This window comes from Mytilus galloprovincialis, chromosome 12, assembly GCF_965363235.1.
Source record: "Mytilus galloprovincialis chromosome 12, xbMytGall1.hap1.1, whole genome shotgun sequence".
In the NCBI taxonomy this organism is placed as follows: domain Eukaryota; kingdom Metazoa; phylum Mollusca; class Bivalvia; order Mytilida; family Mytilidae; genus Mytilus; species Mytilus galloprovincialis.
This window is the reverse complement of record NC_134849.1, coordinates 53538689-53560587: the sequence shown is the minus strand read 5'-3', so window position 1 is coordinate 53560587 and position 21899 is coordinate 53538689. Positions and strand designations below refer to the sequence as shown.

At 31.4% G+C, this 21899-nt stretch overlaps 1 long non-coding RNA gene across 1 annotated transcript in view; it reads left to right on the top strand.

The window, feature by feature from the left end:
* LOC143055501 (uncharacterized) overlaps positions 1–21899 on the top strand; it is a 44814-nt gene that overhangs the window by 9382 nt on the left and 13533 nt on the right. The window contains exons 2-3 of the long non-coding RNA XR_012972055.1: positions 8775–9228; positions 11044–11819. This is a non-coding gene — a long non-coding RNA (uncharacterized LOC143055501). The remainder of the gene's footprint in view (positions 1–8774; positions 9229–11043; positions 11820–21899) is intronic.

The window sequence follows — 21899 nt, the reverse complement described above, 5'->3', positions numbered from 1 at the left end:
AATTCATGCAATCTATGCTACCCTCCGTCATACTTCAATGCAATAGGCCAAGACACGGTCAGATAGGTTGGTTATGTCGAGTAATGTCATTTTATTGGAAATCTTTTGTAGAACAATGCCATATGCGTATGATAATATAGAAAGCATATTATCCGCATATTTTGATAAACCCAAATTTAAAAAGTTGGTTTCATCTGCCAGATCATTTACATAAACTGAAAACAACGTCGCGGATAACTTACATTCTTATTTCACTCCTAAATTATATCTGTCACGTACCCATTGATTTGTACTACGTAACGAACATCTACATGTACGTACAGCAGGGGCCTCGGTGACCGAGTGGTCTAAGTAGCTACTTCTGTAATCACTAGCCAGTCAACACTGAGGTTGTCAGTTCGAATCCTGCTCGTGCGGATGCACTCGACTCCAATCTTTATTGACTAGGATTATCAGTTTTCCTATCGAAGGTCGGTGGTTTTCGCCGGTCACTCTGTCTTCCCCCACCAATAAAAACTGGCCGCCACGAAATAGCCAAAAAGCGGTGCTTAAAAGTGGCGTTAAAACAACAAACATCTAATCAAACCTACGTAAATCATGTACAGTGATTGTAATCTTTTCAAGAACTTTCCTTTAAACCAGGTGTTATCAATTTATACCTTTATATTTTTAGCTCACCTAGCTCGAAGGGCCAAGTAAACTTTTCTCATTATTTGTCGTTCGTTGTCCGTCGTCCGTCGTCCGTCGTCGTCGTCCGTCGTCGTTAACTTTTGCAAAAATCTTCTCCTCTGAAACAACTGGGCCAAATTTAACCAAACTTTGACACAATTGTCATCAGGGCATCTAGTTTTAAAAATTTGTCCGATGACCCGGCCAACCAACCAAGATGGCCGCCATGGCTAAAAATAGAACATAGGGGTAACATGAAGATTTTGGCTTTTATCTCTGTAAACAAAGCATTAAGAGAAATTCTGTCTGGGGTAAATTGTTTATTAGGTCAAGATCTATCTGACCTGAAATTTTCAGATGACTTGGACATCCCGTTGTAAGGTTGCTGTCCCTGAATTGGTAATTTAAAGGCAATTTTTCCGTTTTTGGTTATTATCTTGAATATTATTATAGATAGAGATAAACTGAAGACAGCAATAATGTTCAGCAAAGACAGATCTACATATAAGTCAACATGACCAAAATGGTCAGTTGACCCCATAAGGAGTTATTGCCCTTTATAGTAAATTTTTAACAATTTTTTGAAAATTTTTTACAAAAAACTTCTCATCTGAAACTACTAGAACAAATTGAACCAAACTTGTAAACAATTGTATTTAGCGTATATAGTTTTAAAATGTGTCCGATGACCCCGCCTGTTAATCAAGATGGTCGACATGGCTAAAAATAGAACATAGGGGTAACATGCAGTTTTTGGCTCATATCTCTGAAACAAAGCATGATGATATAAAATTGATTATTAGGTCAAAGACTATCTACCCTGAAATTTTCAGATGACTCGGACAACCCGTTGTAAGGTTGCAGTCCCTGAATTGGTAATTTTAAGGCAATTTTTCCGTTTTTGGTTATTATCTTGAATATTATTATAGATAGAGATAAACTGGAAACAGCAATAATGTACAGCAAAGTAAGACCTACAAATAAGTCAACATAACCAAAATGGCCAATTGACCCCTTAATGAGTTATTGCCCTTAATAGTCAATTTCAAACAATTTTCATAAATTTTGTAAATTTTTACAAAATATTTTCCACTGTAACTACTGGGCCAAGTTCATTATTGATAGAGATAATTGTAAGCAGCAAGAATGTTCAGTTAAGTAAGATCTACAAACACATCATCATGACCAAAACAGAATTTTGTCATGAATCCATCTGTGTCCTTTGTTTAATATGCACATAGATCAAGGTGAGCGACACAGACTCTTTAGAGCCTCTAGTTCTTTTTACGGTCTCAAAGGCCTTTTTTGCTTCGACAAAGCACGCAAACGTTTATGTTCAATTTTTATATGGTGATTTAAGTTCTGTATAGCATAAAGGTGTTCTATTCAGTCACGATCCTTCCTAAAAACGTTTTGTTTGTCAGCTAGTATTTTATTGTCTTCTAAGATGATAATCGTACATTTATGATATCAGCGTATATTATACAATGAATTGACATAAGAGCTATTCCTCTATACCCCAGTTGCCTTTATCAGTTTTAAAATAGGATTGATCAAAATATGGTACAAAGTTTCCGGTAATTTGAAAACAATAGATATAGGAAGATGTGGTGTGAGTGCCAATGAGACAACTCTCCATACAAATAACAATTTAAAAAGTAAACCATTATAGGTTAAAGTACGGCCTTCAACACGGAGCCTTAGCTCACACCGAACAACAAGCTATAAAGGGCCCCAAAATTACTAGTGTAAAACCATTCAACACTGTTTTCAAATGCAAATCTTATGATCTTGAATATCATATCAACACATGAATTGTTGCAAAGAAATTTTGTGCATATCTAGTCAAACCAAGTGAACTTATTGAATAAAATCCAAACAGACATGCAAGAAAAGGTGGAGGCCTTATCAATTGAAAATGAACATTTGAGAAGGAAGATAGATCAAAATGAAGCCAAAACAATATCAATTAAAAAAGAACTGTCTGAAACAACAGAAATTGCTAAAGTAACAAATATAAGCAGTAACTACAATGAACAATACTCAAGAAAGAATAACATAAAGGTATATAATTTTCCCTGGAAAGAGCAGCAAGATCTCCGTCAAGATTTTATACAAATGGTAAAGTCTGACTTAAATATAACACTGCATGACCGAGATATTGTAGCTATTCATCGTTTACCTGCACAGCGAGAACCACGACCACTAATCGTAAGGTTTTTTAATACTAATGTAAAGAGGAGCATAATGAGAAAAAGAAAAGAAGTAAGAAACAAAGTAAAATTTGTAGATGATGTTACCACCAGAAATATAGCTCTTATAAAAAGACTAGAAGATAGTGGATGTTTGATCAGGTGTGGTATTTCAACTGTGGCATTTATGGCAGAACTGATAATGGTCTCCAAATGAAATATGGGTTGTATAATGACATCAACAGAAGACTGAGAGAAGGGAAGTAACTCTGACTTTCTGGAAGTTAAGAAATATACATGTATTTGTTGATTTAGACTACTCAATACTGAAAGAAGGGAGATAATTCTAGCTACCTTTTAAAAAAACAATTATTACTTAAAACTTGTATATTATTTTGAAATTGCTTTGATCTGATTATATATTATGTCAAACAAAATAAGATGTATTAAGATAGTTGAGTGAATATTTAACTAAACAGAGAAAAATATTGCAAAAATTGAAACTGCATCATTACATTGTATGCAGAAAACAGGAAGAATGCCTGTTGTCTTGATACTGTTTATAATTTTTTATCTCATAGTATCATCACTTTTTCAAATTATTTTTTTTTATTTTTTGTTTTTTTTTTTGTTAAAACAAGATACTTTTTCAGTACAAATAACCCATCTGATGAATATTGCTTTTAATTTATTGTATTCTTTTTGGACTTCACAATTTTTTCTACTCATAATTGAATGGGTTCTTTAAAGATATTATCAGTTAACTGTCAAGGTCTAGGTGACATTGAAAAGAGAAGAGATGTATTTAATTTCCTTAAGTCTAAAACATGCAACATCTATTGTATTCAAGATACAGATTTCACAAATGAAATTGAAATGAATATTAAGACCATGTGGGGCTATGAGTGTTATTTTTCATCTTTCTCCTCAAACTCTAGAGGAGTTGCTATAATGTTTAATAATAATTTTGAATTTAGAGTATTAAAAGAGAAGAAAGATGTAAATGGTAATTATCTAGCATTAGATATTGTTATAGATAAGGAGAGGGTAACACTTCTATCATTGTATGGTCCTAATGCAGATAATTCTAATTTTTACCATCTTATTATGTGTATTATAGAAGATTTTGGAAATGAAAACTTTATAATATGTGGTGATTTTAATCTTGTATTAAATCCTCATATAGACTATTGTAACTATTTACATATTAATAACCCTAGTGCTAGAGATAAAATATTAGAAATCATAGATCAATGGAACCTTATAGATCCTTCTAGTGAACTTTTCCAAGACTTGCGTAGATATACATGGAGAAAAAAGAAGCCCTTTAAACAGGCTAGGTTGGATTTTTTTCTTTTTACAGATAATATGTTAACAAATTTACTAAATTGTAAAATTGAACCTAGCTATCGCTCAGATCATTCTTTTGTAATTTTAGAGCTACAATTTAACCCATTTATAAGAGGTAAAGGACTGTGGAAATTCAATAATTCCTTAATATATGATCAAGAATATGTAAATATTGTTAAAGATAAAATAATTGATGTCAAGAAACAATATTGTGCACATGTTTATGATTTGGAACATATTGATGAAATTTATGATGAAAATTTACAACTCACTATAAATAAGCAATTATTTCTTGAGACTTTATTGATGGAAATCAGAGGAAAAACTATTTCATATGCAAGTTTTAAGAAAAAAGAAAAGGATAAAAAGGTTCTTAATTTACAAAGGGAAATTGATTCATTAGAAGCAAATTTTAAGGAAGAATTAATAAATCAATTAAAAGATAAAAAACAAGAACTGGAGGATATAAGGAAAGAAAAGATGAAGGGTAAACTAATACGTTCAAGGGTAAAATGGATTGAAGAAGGAGAAAAGCCAACTAAATATTTTTGTGGTCTTGAGTCAAAAAAATTTACTAGTAAAATTATACCAAAAGTCGAAACAGAAGATGGAAGGATGATAACAAAGCAATATGATATTTTAAAAGAAACAAAAGTATTTTATGAAACATTATATAAAAATAGAGATTGTAGTCTAAATGGCTGTAAAATTAAACAGTTAGAAAATGATTTAAAAAATTTAAATTTTGAAAAATTGACAGGATGAAAAAAATAATTTAGAAGGGAAGATAACTATAGCTGAGGCAGGTTTAACATTACATAAAATGAAAAATAATAGATCTCCTGGATCTGACGGTTTTTCGACTGAGTTTTTTAAATTTTTTGGGAAAGATTTAAAATATTTTATTGTAGAATCTCTTAATTATGGATTTCACATTGGATCATTATCAGTCACTCAAAAACAAGGTATCATCACATGTTTGCCAAAGGATAACAAGCCACGCCATTTTCTAAAGAACTGGCGCCCCATTTCGTTATTAAATACAGTTTATAAAATTGGGTCAGGGGTGATCGCAAATAGATTTAAAAAAGTTTTAGATAAACTTATCAATTTAGATCAAACTGGCTTTATAAGTTGGCGTTATATGGGGGATAATATCCGACTTATATATGATATTTTGCAGTATACTGAAGAAAAAGATATACCTGGTTTATTACTGTTGATAGACTTTGAAAAAGCTTTTGATACAGTATCCTGGGATTTTCTTTTAGCAGTTCTGACTTTTTTCAATTTTGGGAATTCCATAATCAGCTGGATAAAAGTACTTTACAATAGTATTAGCTCTGCAGTCATTCATGGTGGAAATTTATCAGAGTTCTTTGGTATTGGACGAGGCTGTAGACAGGGGGACCCATTATCACCGTACCTTTTCATATTATGTGCAGAGATTTTCGCAATAAAGGTTAGAGGTAATACGAAAATACAGGGTATAGAAATTTCTCAAGTTGAACATAAACTATCTCAGTTTGCAGATGACACTTCACTGATTTTAGATTGAAGTGAAGAATTTATGGAAGAAGCTTTATTAGAGCTAGATTGGTATGCAAAACTTTCTGGACTAAGGATAAATTTTACAAAAACTCAAGTAGTATAGATTGAAAGTAAAAAATACAGTAGAGAAATGTTATGCCAGAACAGAGATTTATCATGGGGGTCAACTTCTTATAGGCTGTTAGGGATAAACTTTGATATTGATCTTGATAAAATTTTAAACTTAAATTATACTGATAGGTATCTTCAGATAAAAATTTTGATTAATACATGGACTAAAAGAAACTTAACAGTTATTGGTAAAATATCTGTGGTTAAAACTCTTATTCTTCCAATACTTAATCATCTCTTTTTAACATTACCAAACCCAAATGCTGAGATGATTAAGAAAATTAATGATGCTATTTATTATTTTTTATGGAACTCAGCAGTTCATAGAGTTAAAAAAGAAGTGTTACACATGGATTATAAGAATAGTGGTTTAAAGATGATAAATATTCATCTATTTATGATAGCTTTAAAATGTACATGGATAAGAAAATTGTTTAGTTCTAAGTGTAAATGGTTAAATATTTTATTTACAAATATAGATAAAGAAAAATTGTTCAAACTAGGAAATAGATACACAACAAATACTATTTCAAATGTCAAAAACAAATTTTGGATTGATGTATAAAAAGCATGGCAATATTTTGTAGATAAAGATATAAATTCTACATGGGAATATTTTCTTGCTAGTCCATTATGGATGAATAAGAATATAAATATCAACAACAAACATGTATTTTATAGAAGTTGGTATAATAAAGGTATTGTTTTTGTAAATGATGTGATTAGTAATAGTGGAAAGTTTCTCTCCTATGGGGAAATAAAAGACAAATTTGATATTTCTGGGAATATAATGATGTATAATAGTATCATTTCAGCATTAAATAAGACTAAGAAGCTGTATTCAAGGGGAGATAATAAGCTCACAGAACCTTTTATTCCCTCTTTTGTTCAAACCATTTTAAAAAGAAAAAAGGGAACTAAAGATATATATTGGATGTTAATACCTAAAGTGGTTCCTAATGGGGAGAAAAAGTGGAATGAAATTTTGGAACTTAATGACTTAGAATGGAGAGAAATTTTCAAACTTCCTTTTGCAGTTACTAATAACACAAAATTACAATGGTTACAGTTTAGAGTAAATCATAGAATATTAGCTACAAACAAATTTTTGTGTAAAATTAATGTCATAGATAGTCAGCTATGTAATTTTTGTAAGGAAGAAATAGAAACTATAGAACATGTACTATGGAATTGTGAAAATGTCCAGAATTTATTAGAAGAAATAGATATATGGTTTTTATCTAATGGTATAAGTATTTCATTCACCAAAAAGATTTTTTTGTTTGGTGATGTCTCACATGTATACAAGGGTGAAATTTCAAACCTGATTTTTCTGTGTCTTAAACAATATATTTATAATACAAGATATTTCCAGAAAGTTTTATCAATTCATGCTGTGAAGAAAGTTCTAAAAGATCTTTATAATTTAGAGAAGTGTATAGCAGTAAGAAACAATAAGCTTGAGAGTTTCAATAAATTGTGGATTCAATTTACTCATTTGTTCGATTGTAATTAAAGTCCTATTATAATTCATATGTGAAAAACATGATAGAATGTTAATGTGTGAACTAACAAAAAAGTTACATCAAAAATATTCATCAGAACATTATATTTATATTTATTTTTATTTTTTTTCTGTGTTAATTTTTTCTTAAATTATTTTAAATTTTATTTAACTTATTTTTCCTCAAAATTTCCATTCTTAAAAAAACTATAAAAACTAAGAATATCTGTATGTTTGTTAAAGAATTATTCTAATATGTTGAATACATTTATTTGTGGTCCTTATTTTTGAACCTTTATTAATATGTTACTTTTTATTGCAAATAAAAAATGCGATATTATATTGTAACTACAGCTGATATAATTTTTTTGTAAAATGAACTAACAAATACTAACACATATATATTTGCATGATCTATTACTAACATTAACGAGGCCGGGATAAGGTACCGGTATTCAATGTTTTCATTACTAACAAATGTACAGATATCAATAAAAAATGAAAATTAAAAAAAAAAAAAAAGTGAACTTATTCAACTTTTCACGATATACTGATTTATAGCCACGTCCTCATATGAAATAGCTTAGTTTAATGTGTCCGAGTTATTTTCAATTTTGTTCACTAGATTATCATTCACTTGACGTTCAATGAATTGTAAAAGCTTTCATTAAATTTACCCTTACTAGTGTTGTGTAAATATTCGTATTCACTTTTCCAGGTTCAATATGTATATCCTTGCTGATGTTCCCATTTACTAGGCGAACTGACGGTTGAATTATTTTATTCCTATTCTTCGAATTCCTAGTTTTCCTATTTTTCGCCAAAATGCATTCGTACTACTTCCTTTCGATAAATTTAAAAGTCTTTTTTGTTGGCGAAATTAATAGTTTCGTTTTTCCTTTTTCATCAAAATCATTTCATGCTGTTACGAAATTCCTCGGTCCACATATCTTATATTCAAGCTAGACTTTCTCCTCTTAATTATATAATATATGTTGTCTCAATATTCCTGACGGTTTTGATTCCAATATGGTTTGCATTTTGACTTTCTACCAGTTATTTTGTGCTGATCAACATATGAACACCTTTGTTCTATTTTTTAGATTACTTCACTTTTCTTTAATTGAAATAAAGTACTGTAACAAGCGTCCTCAACGTCTCGTCTGTCCGAAAGCGCATTTTCTATTTTATTTCAAATTATCGAATGATCAAATTTTTCCGGAAGCGTTTTCATCATTTATGAAATCGTTACAAATTTTGCAATACTTTGGCTTATTTGGAAGTATTTTTGAATTTGTCTGAAGCTTTAACACTGTATAATGAGATACAGCTGCTTCTTAGTAATAACTGCCTGTAGCACTAAAATATATATAATGTATTAAATTATCACTTTTAAGGAAGATGTGGAGTCCAGGCGTGGGCAGTTATACAATGAGGTAGAGGAGTTGTTCAAGGATCATGAGGGACGAAACCACCTTGTCCTAACAAAACGGATATTTGTCAATGCAAGGGATAGAACAGACCCAGAAATTGAAGTCCTCAAGAAAACCATCACAGATCTTACGTTTGAACATCCATGCTGGGGCGAACAAATGCCAAATGCTTGTGTTCCCCTTGAGCTTGAGATTGCTGAGCTGGTGGCCGAAGGTGAAAAAATCTTGTCATTAGAGGATGTTGAAGAATTAAATGCTATTAGCAAGGTGTCTGTATTGTCCCCAGAACAACTCAAAGATTTCCTACATTTCAACCACTCACTTGGAAAGATCGTATACTTTGAGACTCCACAGCTAGGAGATTACGTTATTATCAACCCACTCCTTATGGTGAAAGTTATGAGATCCTTTGTGACAGGTATTTGTATAAATACTTAATATAGAGGTTATGAGGTCCTTTGTGATAGGTACATGTATTAATGTCAGTACTTATTATGGAGGTTTCGAAGTTTTTTGTGACAGGTATTTTGTTCGATACTTATTTAGGAGGTTATGAGATCCTTTGTGACAGGTATTTATTTCAATACTTATTATGAAGGTTATGAGTTCTTTGTGACAGGTATTTATTTCAATACTTATTATGAAGGTTATGATATCCTTATTGACAGCTACACATATGTCCTTGCTTATTTTAGAGGTTATGAGATCATTATGACAGGTATTTACTAGGACATTGTATATCAATACTTATTATGAAGGTTATGAGGTCTTTTGTAACAGACATTTATATCAGTACTTATTATGAAGGTTATGTGGTCTTTTGTGACAGGTATTTATGTCCATACCTATAATGGTGGTTATGAGGTCATTTGTGACAGGTATTTATGTCAATACTTATTCAGGAGGTTATAAGGTCCTTTGTATTTATGTCAATACTCATTATGGAAGTAATAAGGTCTTAAGTGAAAAGTATTTATGTCAGTTCTTATTACATGTATGAAGGTAATGGGTCCTTACTGACAGGTATTTATGTTGTTCTTATTTCTGTAAATTTCGAACTTATTGCGATGTTTTTATGTTTGCGAAAAATGCGACAGGGTAATAATCGCAATAAATAAAACTCCCATTTTGATGTTTTTTGTATAAATTAAAAAGGATTTTTCTCAATATCGGTCTAAAATGACAAGATTGTAATAATAAACACACGAAATAATTTATGATTAACAGTATAGAGGTCATGAGGTCTTTTGTGACAGGCATTAATTTCAGTTTTTATTATAGAGTTTAGGAGGTCCTTTGTGACGGGTATTTATATCAATACTTGTTATGGAGGTTATGAAGCCCTTAATGAGAGGTTTTTATGTCAGTTCTTATTATGAAGGTTATGAAATTCTTTGTGACAGATTTTTATGTCACGTCTTATTATTGAGGTTATGAGGTCCTTTGTGACAGGTATTAATGTTCATACTTATTATAGAGGTTATGATGTTATGATGTTATTAGTGACAAGTAATTATGTCAGTTCACTTTTGTGACAGGTTGTGTTTTAAATACTTTTGAAATATATATATTTGTGTAAATACTCTTGGTTGCAGCTATTTGATATTTTGTCAGTCAAGTGTTCTTCTTATGTGTTATAAGATCTGTTTATGACAGATATTTATATTACAACTAATATTGAAACTCTGACATCTAAATATTAAAACTAAGGACTCCTGATCAGTTGGAAGTTGTAAAATACAATGCAAAAGTATAGTTTTAACCCCGATTACATGGTTCACGAAACAAAAAAATTTGATTTTAAAAACTCATATAATTCACTTGTCAAATATGTTTGTAAAAGTAGTTTTCCATGAATATTTGTTCACATCAATTTGAACCTTTATACATATGTTCTCTGTGAGGTGAACTTTTTCGATTATATGGTTAATTAAAATTTACACCTTTATTTTACAGCACACATACAAGTTGAATAAACGTTATATTGTGTGCAGGGCGTATTATATGAACACTTATTCTTGTTTTAAAATACAATCTTTAATTGAACTTCCATATTTGCTGAAAAAAAAATAGGATGACAATTTTGTTTTAAGGGAACATTTATTAGTTACAAACATGTTAAACCCAACCTTATATACCAAGCGGTTTGGTCTGTGATTGATAGTTGTTACCTAGCAATTCATACCACTTTTTGTTCCATTTTTAAATGATTTCAATTTGTCATATTTTGCAGATATAGAATTTTGGCCAAAGAACAAAAGAATGCAAGTAATTTTCCAAAAAATGTCAGGAAGTGGAACCATAAAGCGGGAAGACCTCTATTTGATTTGGGAACAAAGAGAGTTCAGTGCAATTCTGCCCTACAAAGAGTTTATATTTAACATTCTTATTTATTTGGATATTTTGGCAGAACAACGGAGATATGATACAGTTACAGGAAGTCGATTACCAGTAGAAAATTTCTTTGTTCCCTGTATGGTAACAGAACGAAATACCACCAGCTTCATGGACAAAGAATGTACACCAGAGAAAGCTATTTGTTTAGCGTTTGTTTTTAAAGGGACTGTCATACCATCAGCTTTTCCCAATCGTATGATCAGCGCATGTTTGAGCATGTGGACCCTAAAACAGTACGAAGGGAGAATACTCCTGTTTTTTGGATTTATTGGTTTATCATTTGACAAGTCACATGATATTGTTGTATGTGTTGAGGGTAACAAAATACTTCTTTACATCATCCACAAAACCTCCTCCGGGTTGATTGTACCTGATATAGCTACAGGTGTTAAGGAATGCTTGGTTATCACAATGGAAAGAATTTCATATTTCTATCAGTCAACAATCCATGCAAAACGCAGCCAATGTTCATCTTTCCATATAGAATATTCATGTACTAAGATGCAATGTTTCATCAGTGAAGAGGAAGCTTTGCAGACCAGTGACTGGGTGTGTGACACACATAAACTAGCACACAGAACAGAAAACTGGATGGTTTGGAACCAATATAAGGTATATATTTTGTGTTTAAAATGGTCATTGAAATAAAATCTTACAAAATTTCATAAAAATATAATAACTATATACCAAAGTAAGTAACTTAATGTTAATTTATATTTTTATGAGCATTTTATGATTATATACATGATCAATATCTTGTATTACCAACATGAAGATAAGAAGATGTGGTATACATTTCTATGGAACGCCGGAACTGTCTTATAGTGTATATATTTAATGTGTTTTGTCGATTTGCCTTTACATCCTGTCATTTCTTCTTTATGTTATGTGCAGATGCCTTTATTTCCTGACACGGCATCTCTTTGTTATGTTAAATTAGTTTTTTGTTTGGTCAAACAATTGTATGATATGTCATTGCTAAACTTTGTTGTGTAAAATATGCATTACATTATGCTGTAACTACTATATATTCTGTGAATACTTCGAAACTTTATGATCAACCACATTTACATTCTCTCATATTTTATCTATGCTTTGTCTATTCTTCTTTTACGTAAGTCAGTTAATAATTGCGTCCTGTCTCAAGTGTTATTGTTATGTCAAATGTTCTAAAGGTTTTGTTTTGATACACCTTTCTTCTATGTCAATCTCATGATATTATAGTCTTTTGGCGTTATGTTGTGTTTATACATATGTATCTCCAGTGAAAAACACAATACATCATGGAATAATTTATATACGTTTTGCCGAACAATTGATACTCTCTGTGAGCATTCATTACGTCATGTGCAAATGCCTTTTACATTATGTGCAAACAACTAATACGTTTTGTGCAAACTTCGTTTACCTTATGTGCAAACATTGTTCACCCTGTATGCAAACATCGTTTACCTTATGTGCAATCACCTATTACGTTATGTGCAAATACCTAGTAAGTTATGTATGTATAAAAACTACATCATTTTGTGTGAACACTATTACGTTATGTGAAAATACGGCTTACATTATGTGCAAACACCATGTAAGTTATGTTCAAATGCCTATTACATTATGTCCAAACATCTATAACGTTATGTGCAAACACCTATTACGTTATGTCCAAACACCTATTACGTTATGTGCAAACACCTCTTACGTTCTGGTAAACGCTTTTTTGACACAGATTAAAACAAAACGCATCAATGATATGCATTTTGAAAATGAAGAAAATTAAAAGTTTGACCTTCCTAACAAACTGTGGATTTTTTATATTAATTATATTAATTGGTGTAAAAAGGCTATATACATACAATGTATCTAGTTTTATGGGAAATTATTTTGCTCTACTTTAATAGTGTGCGTTATGCATCCATGCTTTGAAAATTTTTTCACTTTACTTGTTGAAAATTGTAACAAATATACAAACACGACTTTAGTTTACAAGAGGTGCAACGGAAAAGAACAATACGATATAAAAATGAAGATGTGGTACGAATGCCAATGTGACAACACTTCACAAAAAAACAGGATGATTTGTTATTACCCTCTCAGTAGGGTTTTCGTCTAGCGAGAAACGTGTACTAGAATAATGCTACAAATGTAATGACGTCTCCAACGATTCATGTAGCAACTAAGGAATCCTACAAAATGATTTTATTTGCGTTCATTTCCTTTAAAATTTGTGCATATTATTCTGAATAACCTTCCTAAGACTTATTATTTGCTCCGTCCCTGAAAAAGGGTGGTCAGGTGACAATTTTTTTTAAAACTAACAGGTATGTTGGAAAAAAATGATCCGATTTTGGATCAGACAGGTAGAAGGGTGTAACAAAAAGCTGCAATTTCTCCAAGAAAAACTATTATTTTCATATTAAAAACTGCATTATCCTGTAATCCACAAAAATGACGCATACATATATTTGTTTCTGAATGAAAGGGGTATCAGTTAGCCTTGTTTCACTATCACTGGCCATACTCGAAATTAAATCCCGCAACTTGAAACTCCAGATAATGACTTTCATTTATCCGTATTTGGTCCAGTTACTTTTCAAACCGTGTCATCAAGAACGATACAAAAAATATATATTCTAGTAAATTGTAATTGTTTTCTTCTATTATTTTTTTTATAAGTGATATGCATATTGTTTATTTTGTTGTCTATAAGAATAAATCTCGTTGCTAAAATTGTCATCATAACATAATTTTCCCTTTGAATTTCAAAAAAAAAGATGTGGTATGAATGCCAATGAGACAATTCTCCACGAGAGACCAAATGACAAAGAAATAAATAACAATAGATCTTCTTATGGCCTTTAACAAAAAACCCATACCGCATAGTCATCTAATCTATTTATTTTTCTACCCCATTTAATTTTTCAAAAAAAAAATGGTTTCAGTTAAGTAATTCGCTTTTATTCTGCAATTAGCAAGTTATTGTATACAAATAACGGGTAAACAACATTTTTTTTACTTTGTTTGTACATGTAAATTGTAAACAATATAAATACATTGTCAGAAATATAAAATGATTAGTTCTCGCCGCGAAACAGGAGAAAATTCGGAAAGCCTCGCTTTTTGTCCTGTTTCTATAGCTCGTACAACTGAATTTCACGTTTACCGACAAAGCACATTTATAATCAATACATTATTCCACAGTTGTTGATATGGATTTATCTTTTTGTTCAATATTTCAACGAATATCGTCGTATAAATTAGAAACATCAACCTATTTTCCGAACGGAGAGTCATAAATTCAATGAATATTATTGCGGGATATACGGTATAAACGGTAAACTTCGATGCGTTTAGTTATGAACGCGAATAGTTCGATAAATATAGCTAAATACACAATTAAGCCAGATGTTCATAAAAGGGATTTGCTGCACATCATTATTTTGAGAAATCTTATTTTAAAAAATATAAAATTTCATACTGATATATTATTTTGGATCTAACTGTTATCATTCTAAAATATGATTTGACAGTTTCCGTTAAATATTGCCATTTTTAGATATATCGGTCCCCCTTTCTCGGCTACTGTTAAAGCGAGACGGTTTTTTTTATTAATAGCTAGCGAGGCATGAAGTTCATATGATTCAATCCAAGTTATCCTCAAAGTGCATAAACAATCTTGAATTGATGCAATCTTGTTCGCCTTGATATCGACGTAACATATTTAGTCAAAATTCTTTAAAAACAAAATCACCTATATAACGAAAAGAAAACTGTGACAGACTTTAACACGAACATGACGAAAGGGAAGGCTTAAATTCTTCTGCAATTTTGCTGCTTCTGATTATAAATAAAGAAAGTTCACTTGTCATGTTTTGTATTGTTGGAATTTCGGAACCCTCTTGTTCTACCGTTTAAAGCACCCTGAAAACAATTCCCAGCTAACTCCCAGTTTTCAAAAATCTGTAAATGTACAGTATGTCATTGATACGATTTGATTTCTCAAAATGAATCAAAATAAAATAAGGATAATAAAATATTTAAAAAAAATATAAAACCCTTGTTATGTTTTATTAATTTTTGAGAACATCTTTATGTTAAAGATATTAATCAAAGTACTGAAGTACTGAACATCGGATGACCGCAAGTTCTTGTGGACGGTCACAAGCACTTGTCTCAGAAACCAAATCACATCTCTTTACCTGAAAGAGGGACGAAATATACCAAAGGGACAGTCAAACACATAAATCTAAAACAAACTGACAACGCCATGGCTAAAAATGAAAAAGACAAACAGAAAAACAATAGTACACATGACACAACATAGAAAAAGAATAAACAACACGAACCCCACCAAAAACAAGGGGTGATCTCAGGTGCTCCGGAAGGGTAAGCAGATCCTGCTCCACATGTGGCACCCGTCGTGTTGCTTATGTGATTACAAATCCAGTATAGTCTAATTCGGTAGGTCATATTCATGAAAGGGAAGGGGATTGTAGTTACAACGTAAGGAACAAATCCGATATCATTTGTGAAACGGTTATTCCATAACGGTCAACCAACTCGTGATGGCGTCCGTAAAATTTACGAAGGGATGATTTCAACTTCACCATTTGGAACTCTTGGTATAATAGCTTCCTTGTGAGCAGCAAACCTCTATCAAGAAAATCATGATAGGAAATGCAAGCACGGGAATATCGTATCAATTGGGATATATATACCCCGTATGCAGGTGCTGCTGGAATGTTGCTACTTAGAAATGGAAAGTTCACAATTGGAAAGCTGAAATCATCTCTTTTGTCGTGAAGTTTTGTTTTCAACCGACCCTCATTGTCAATTTCTAGATGTAAGTCAAGATATGAAGCCGACTTAACTGTATCTGTAGTATCCTTTATCTCTAGTTCGATTGGATAGATGCGTTCCACATAGTCACCAAATTTTGAATTGTTTAGTGAAAGAACATCATCTTTATAGCGGAAAGTAGAGTTAAAGGATATTGCTAACTTCTTATCTTTCTTCCTAAGAAGTTTCTGCATGAAGTCAGCCTCATATGAGAATGAAAGTGACGTTAAAGTACAGATATATATTTTTTCTGTGCGTGGATGATAAATTCAACCTCATCGTAGAAGTGATACAAATCAGTAAACTTTGTTTTTTTTCTACATTATTTTGATATTTGTAAAGTACAGTTACAGGTATTTATAATTTTATCCATTTGTATATCATTCTATTGCACTATATCAATTATAGTGCTGTATAAGTGCATGGTGGACACTCTTCTGTAATAATTCGATTTTTCTGATAGATTGAATTTGAGTGGGCATTAATATTTTCCAGAAAAACATTCAATGTCCCACTCAGAGAGAGCCCGGGGAGCAAAGACAGATAACTCTTCATAGGAAATTGCAAACCTTCTTGAGAAATTCTTCCGCATGGGGTAACACACTTGTTCTGTACGTGTGTATAAACATTAAAGATGTTTTACTTTATTTATGTTTCTAACGAGTTTAACGACATTTTCATATCATTAATTTATGTTCAAAAAGATTTTTTTTTAGGAGTATCCATTTGAAATGAATTAAGAACAAATGATGAGGAATGTAATTTTGCACTCGATAGTATCCGTGTATTTATTTTTATCATGTTTACAGATCGGTTACAATCTCAAAACGAAGGTTACGTAATAGAAATTTAGGCGAAAGTAAGACACATAAATGCCCTCACGGTCATCCGATGTAAAATGAATAGAGAAGTTATTCATTAAGATATCATTAGATAAACAAACACACGGACCTAATTTTTTTTCTCTTTTTGTTTTCTCGATCAATGACCAGTGGCGGAACCAGAATTTTTGAAAATGATGGAGTTGCGTTTGTGGGTTCTGTAAGTAGTTTGATTAAGAGGGGTCTCTGGACTCAGTTTTGCCAAAACTCCCTGCTAATTGAAAAAACAAATACAAGATAAGAGGTGGCAGGAAACTATCTCCGTCCTCGGTCAAAATAATCTGAATAGACGCATATATAATGTGTTGACCTTGTCAAAAGTCTATAATTCATAAATGTAATTCGGCGCCTTCCAAAATCATATGTTATGATTATGTATGCAAGATATGGCGACCTATGAAATGACCCGCTTGGTGCAGATGAAAGAGAACATTACATAAATAAGGCCGTTAGTGCTCTCGTTTGAATTGTTTTACATAATCTTTTCGGTGCCTTTTATTGTTGACGATGCATTATGAACTTTGCTCATTGTTGAAGGCCGTAACGTGACCTAAAGTTATTAATTTCTGCGTCATTTTGGTCTCTTGTGATGAGTTGTCTCATTGACAATAATACCACGTCTTCTTGCTTTTATATCAACTTATTTTCCGTTCACATTTTTCGTAAAGAAATGAGATTGCATTTTTTTTTTTACATGTAGCTTTCTTTTTGCTTCGAATAAAAGGGCACAGTTTTAGTTTCAGTCGATATAAACGCCATCTTGAAATAATTACTTGCCGTCACATATAAATTCTGTTTGTTTGCTTCATGATGTGGCTGATATTCAGCAACAACTATTGGCTTAAATGAGATAAATAATTACAGACTGTTCTCTTCTGATGATATTTTAAAAGCAACCAATGAAAATTAACTATGTGTATTACATTTCAGATCAAATGTTATTAATTCATGGTCGTTTTATTATGCATATATTACACACTAAAATTGAAATATCAATCATCAATACGTCTTTATTTGCATTGCTAACTTGTCTGCAATATGAACGATTTGTTTGCTAAAAAATGTTCCTGTACAATGTTTTCAAAAATGCATGAAATGTATTTTATGACTTTTGTCAATCTAGGCACACCTTCAGAGAGACACACCTCGAGAATCGTCTCTATATATTTGTAAATATTTTAATTTTCAACAAGTAAAGTGAACAAAATATAAAAAGAATGGATGTATAACACACCCTTTAAGTAGAACAAAAAACTTAATATTTATATAACATTTTTATATCAATCAATATATAAAAATACTACATTTCCAATACTAAATAAACGACCCGATGCACATATATTACCTTCAGTTCACATTCAGTATCTAATGGATATTACCTTGAAAAAGAATACAGCTAAACCTTATAATTTTCTCAAGTTTCAAAGTGTATATCACTGATGCGTTTTGTTTTAATCTGTGTCAAAAAAGCGTTTACCAGAACGTAATAGGTGTTTGCACATAATGTAATAGATGTTTGGACATAACGTAATAGGAGTTTGCACCTAACGTAATAGATGTTTGGACATAATATAATAGTCATTTGCACAAAGCGTTATCGGTGTTTGCACATAATGTAAGCGGTATTTGCACATAATGATGTAGTTGTTATACATAACTTAATAGGTATTTGCACATAACGTAATAGGTGTTTGCACATACGGTAAACTATGTTCCATATAAAGTAAACGATGTTTGCACATATAGGAACGATGTTTGCCAAAAAGGTAAACGAGGTTTGCACAAAACGTATAAGTTGTTTGCACATAATGTAAAAGGCATTTGCACATGACGCAATGAATGCTCACAGAGAGTATCAATTGTTTGGCAAAACGCATAGGAACTACACCATGATGGTTGTGTTTTTCACTGGAGATACATATGTATTAACACAACATAACGCCAAAAGACTATAATAACATGAGGTTTACATAGAACAAAGGTGTATTAAAACAAAACCTTTAAAACATTCGGCATAACAATCACATTTGAGACAGGACCCAATTTTTAATAGACGGAACATAGATGAAATAGGAGAGAATGTAAAGGTGGTTGATCATAAAGTTCGAAGTATTCACAGAATATATAGAAGTAAAAGCATGATGTAAGGCCTGTTGTACATAACAAACTTTAGCAATGACAAATCATACTACTGTTTGACCAAACAAATAACTAATTTGACATAACACAGAGATGCTGTGTCATGAAATACAGACATTTACACATAACATAAAGAAGAAACGACAGGACGTAAAGACAAAGCGACAGAACACATTAAATATTTACACTATAAGACAGTTCCGGCTTTCCATACATTTCAATTGGACAAATATCAAGCAGATGCATTGCAGACATTATAGGCCAGATGTATAAAATATATGGTAGTTAACTGCTACTATTACAAAAAAATATAATAACTGTATACCAAAGTAAGTAACAATAATGTTAATTTATATTTTTATGAGCATTTTATGATTATAAACATGATCAATATCTTGTATTACCAACATGAAGATAAGAAGATGTGGTACACATTTCAATTGGACAAATAGCAATCAAATGCATTGTAAACATTATAGGCCAGATGTATAAAATTTATGGTAGCTAACTGCTTACTATTACATACAAGATCATAAGAAAATTGTACACTATCAGTTTGGTATTTAAGATCGGGTTCACATTGAGCTTCACATGATTTTGTGTTGGTATCCTAAATGTGTAAACTGAACTTTACTTTATTCCTATTAATAAAAATCAATTTTTATATGAAGTTAAAATCAAGTTCTGATTATATGCTGACTTAGTCAGTTGTGATTATGTCAGTTTGAGGGAATCACTTATGGCAAATCAATGATATTTGGTACGCAGTTTCATAAAAATTGGCATATCTAATTTCAAAAAGGATTATTAGACCATGTCTATCATAATGGGCTATTGACTTTTTGCATATTTTACATGTTACTATTATGATAAGTCAGTTATATTTGGTATGCAGATTTATGAGCATTTGCATATCTTATTTTCATGGAAATTATTGTACACACTCATGGTTCATTGACTCTGAATACTTTGCATAAATTAGATTTTGAAATACGGGTTTTTAACTTGAATATCTGCATTTTGATATCAAATTAACATACATTGTACAGGTGAAATATGTCTCTGTATAGACGGATTATTTATAAATATTTAAGCAAAAATATCTACTATTTATACAAAATGGTACAAATTATATCACCATTGCTGGATATTATCTACAAAAATGAAGTACCGAAAAAAATTTAATTTCTCAAATCAGATTGCAGCATGTACACTAAGTTTTGGAATAAATCTCTTTGTTTCACATTGTAGCGGCATATTGGCCGTTTTCTTACAGACCATTCCCCTACTTGCTCTGATATTATTGGTCATGATGTTTGATTTTTCATCTTACTCTGCATTAACAGATATTTGATGTAATCACTTTGTCAGGATACATGTACAAAATGATTTCACCGATAAGATAATCAGTGTATATAAAGTGCGAATCCAGCTAGTTCATTTTCACTGTCATATGCGGGTATGTCTATTGTAGAATAAAGGATCATGGGAAAACTGTATTTGTTTACGTTTTGAAAATACCAAATTAATTGATTTGAAGGAAAGTTTTTACATATTTTCATTGTGATATGTCTTTATTATGTACAAACATAGCATTAAAGTTCAAATAAGTGTTATAAATGCAACATAATATAGCACATCGATTTTTTAAAGCGATCCATTTTAACTATAGATGCGATGAATTATCACTGTTAGTGCAGTCATTTCTGATGTGGAATTTTCGAAGATGCGAGGAATTTTTATTGTAGAATTATGTGATAAATGCACTAGAAACAAATGAAAAAACTTAGTTGATGGCTTTAGAATTTATGATAATGTATTTTCAAATTGAAATACAAACTCCTCATTCATTCTTTATCAAATATATAGCTTTTCAAACTTGTAACAAAATGTCATATTGTATTCTTCAAATTACGTTTTTCCTTGATTAAAAAAAAAAATTAAAAGATATTTCTGTATTTTTTTTAAGTCAAAGATTGATATTGCGGAGTTTAAGTGCAGTCTGTGTAAAATAGGGACGAGTACATTTGAGGACGTTATCTTCCACGCAATAAATACACTTGCGAACAGAGAAATATGCATCTTGAAACGCAATGGTGACAGAAAAGCTTATAAAAGATTAACTTTCCCCAGTTGTACCCTCAACTGCTTCAATTTCCATATTCTGAAAAAGACAGTTTTGGTAGAACAAATATTGCTAGCATGATTTTAACTGTATAAGGTGAAACGGCATGTGACATAAATTATCCACAGTCTTTAAAACATGAAATGTAAGGTGTGGGCGAACTTTTTTGTTGCATTGGTACGTGAAGTAGAGCACCCTTGATACAAAAAAAATATATATCCGTAATGAACAGCTCGATACCAGAGGAGGATTTAGGGGGACAGGGGGTTGCCCCCTTTTTGGGAAAACATTTGGTTACTTTTATATGGAATCACTGGAGCGGGCCCCTTCTTAGGTAGTCATTGGACCCCTACTTATAAAAATTTCTAGATCCGCGAGTGGATACTACCACAGAGGTCAAACAATGCACATTTGGGTAATTGTACACAGCATGCATGCTACAATTCATGTTTGATCTTAGACCCTTTGGACCTCTATGTGGGCTATTTCGGTAACTTGGTAAAAATCCCCAAACTGGAAACAAGGTTAGATTCAGCATGTCAAAGAATCACAAATATCCATAAGGTCTTTTGTCTATAAAAATGCATGCATGGGATATATTTGTTATTGAAGGCATGACTGTAACAATAGGATGAAGATAAAAAAAAAATATCTTATTCTGGGGTCTCATTGGGGGGGGGTCTGATCCCTGATCCCGCTTACCGCTTTATCAGA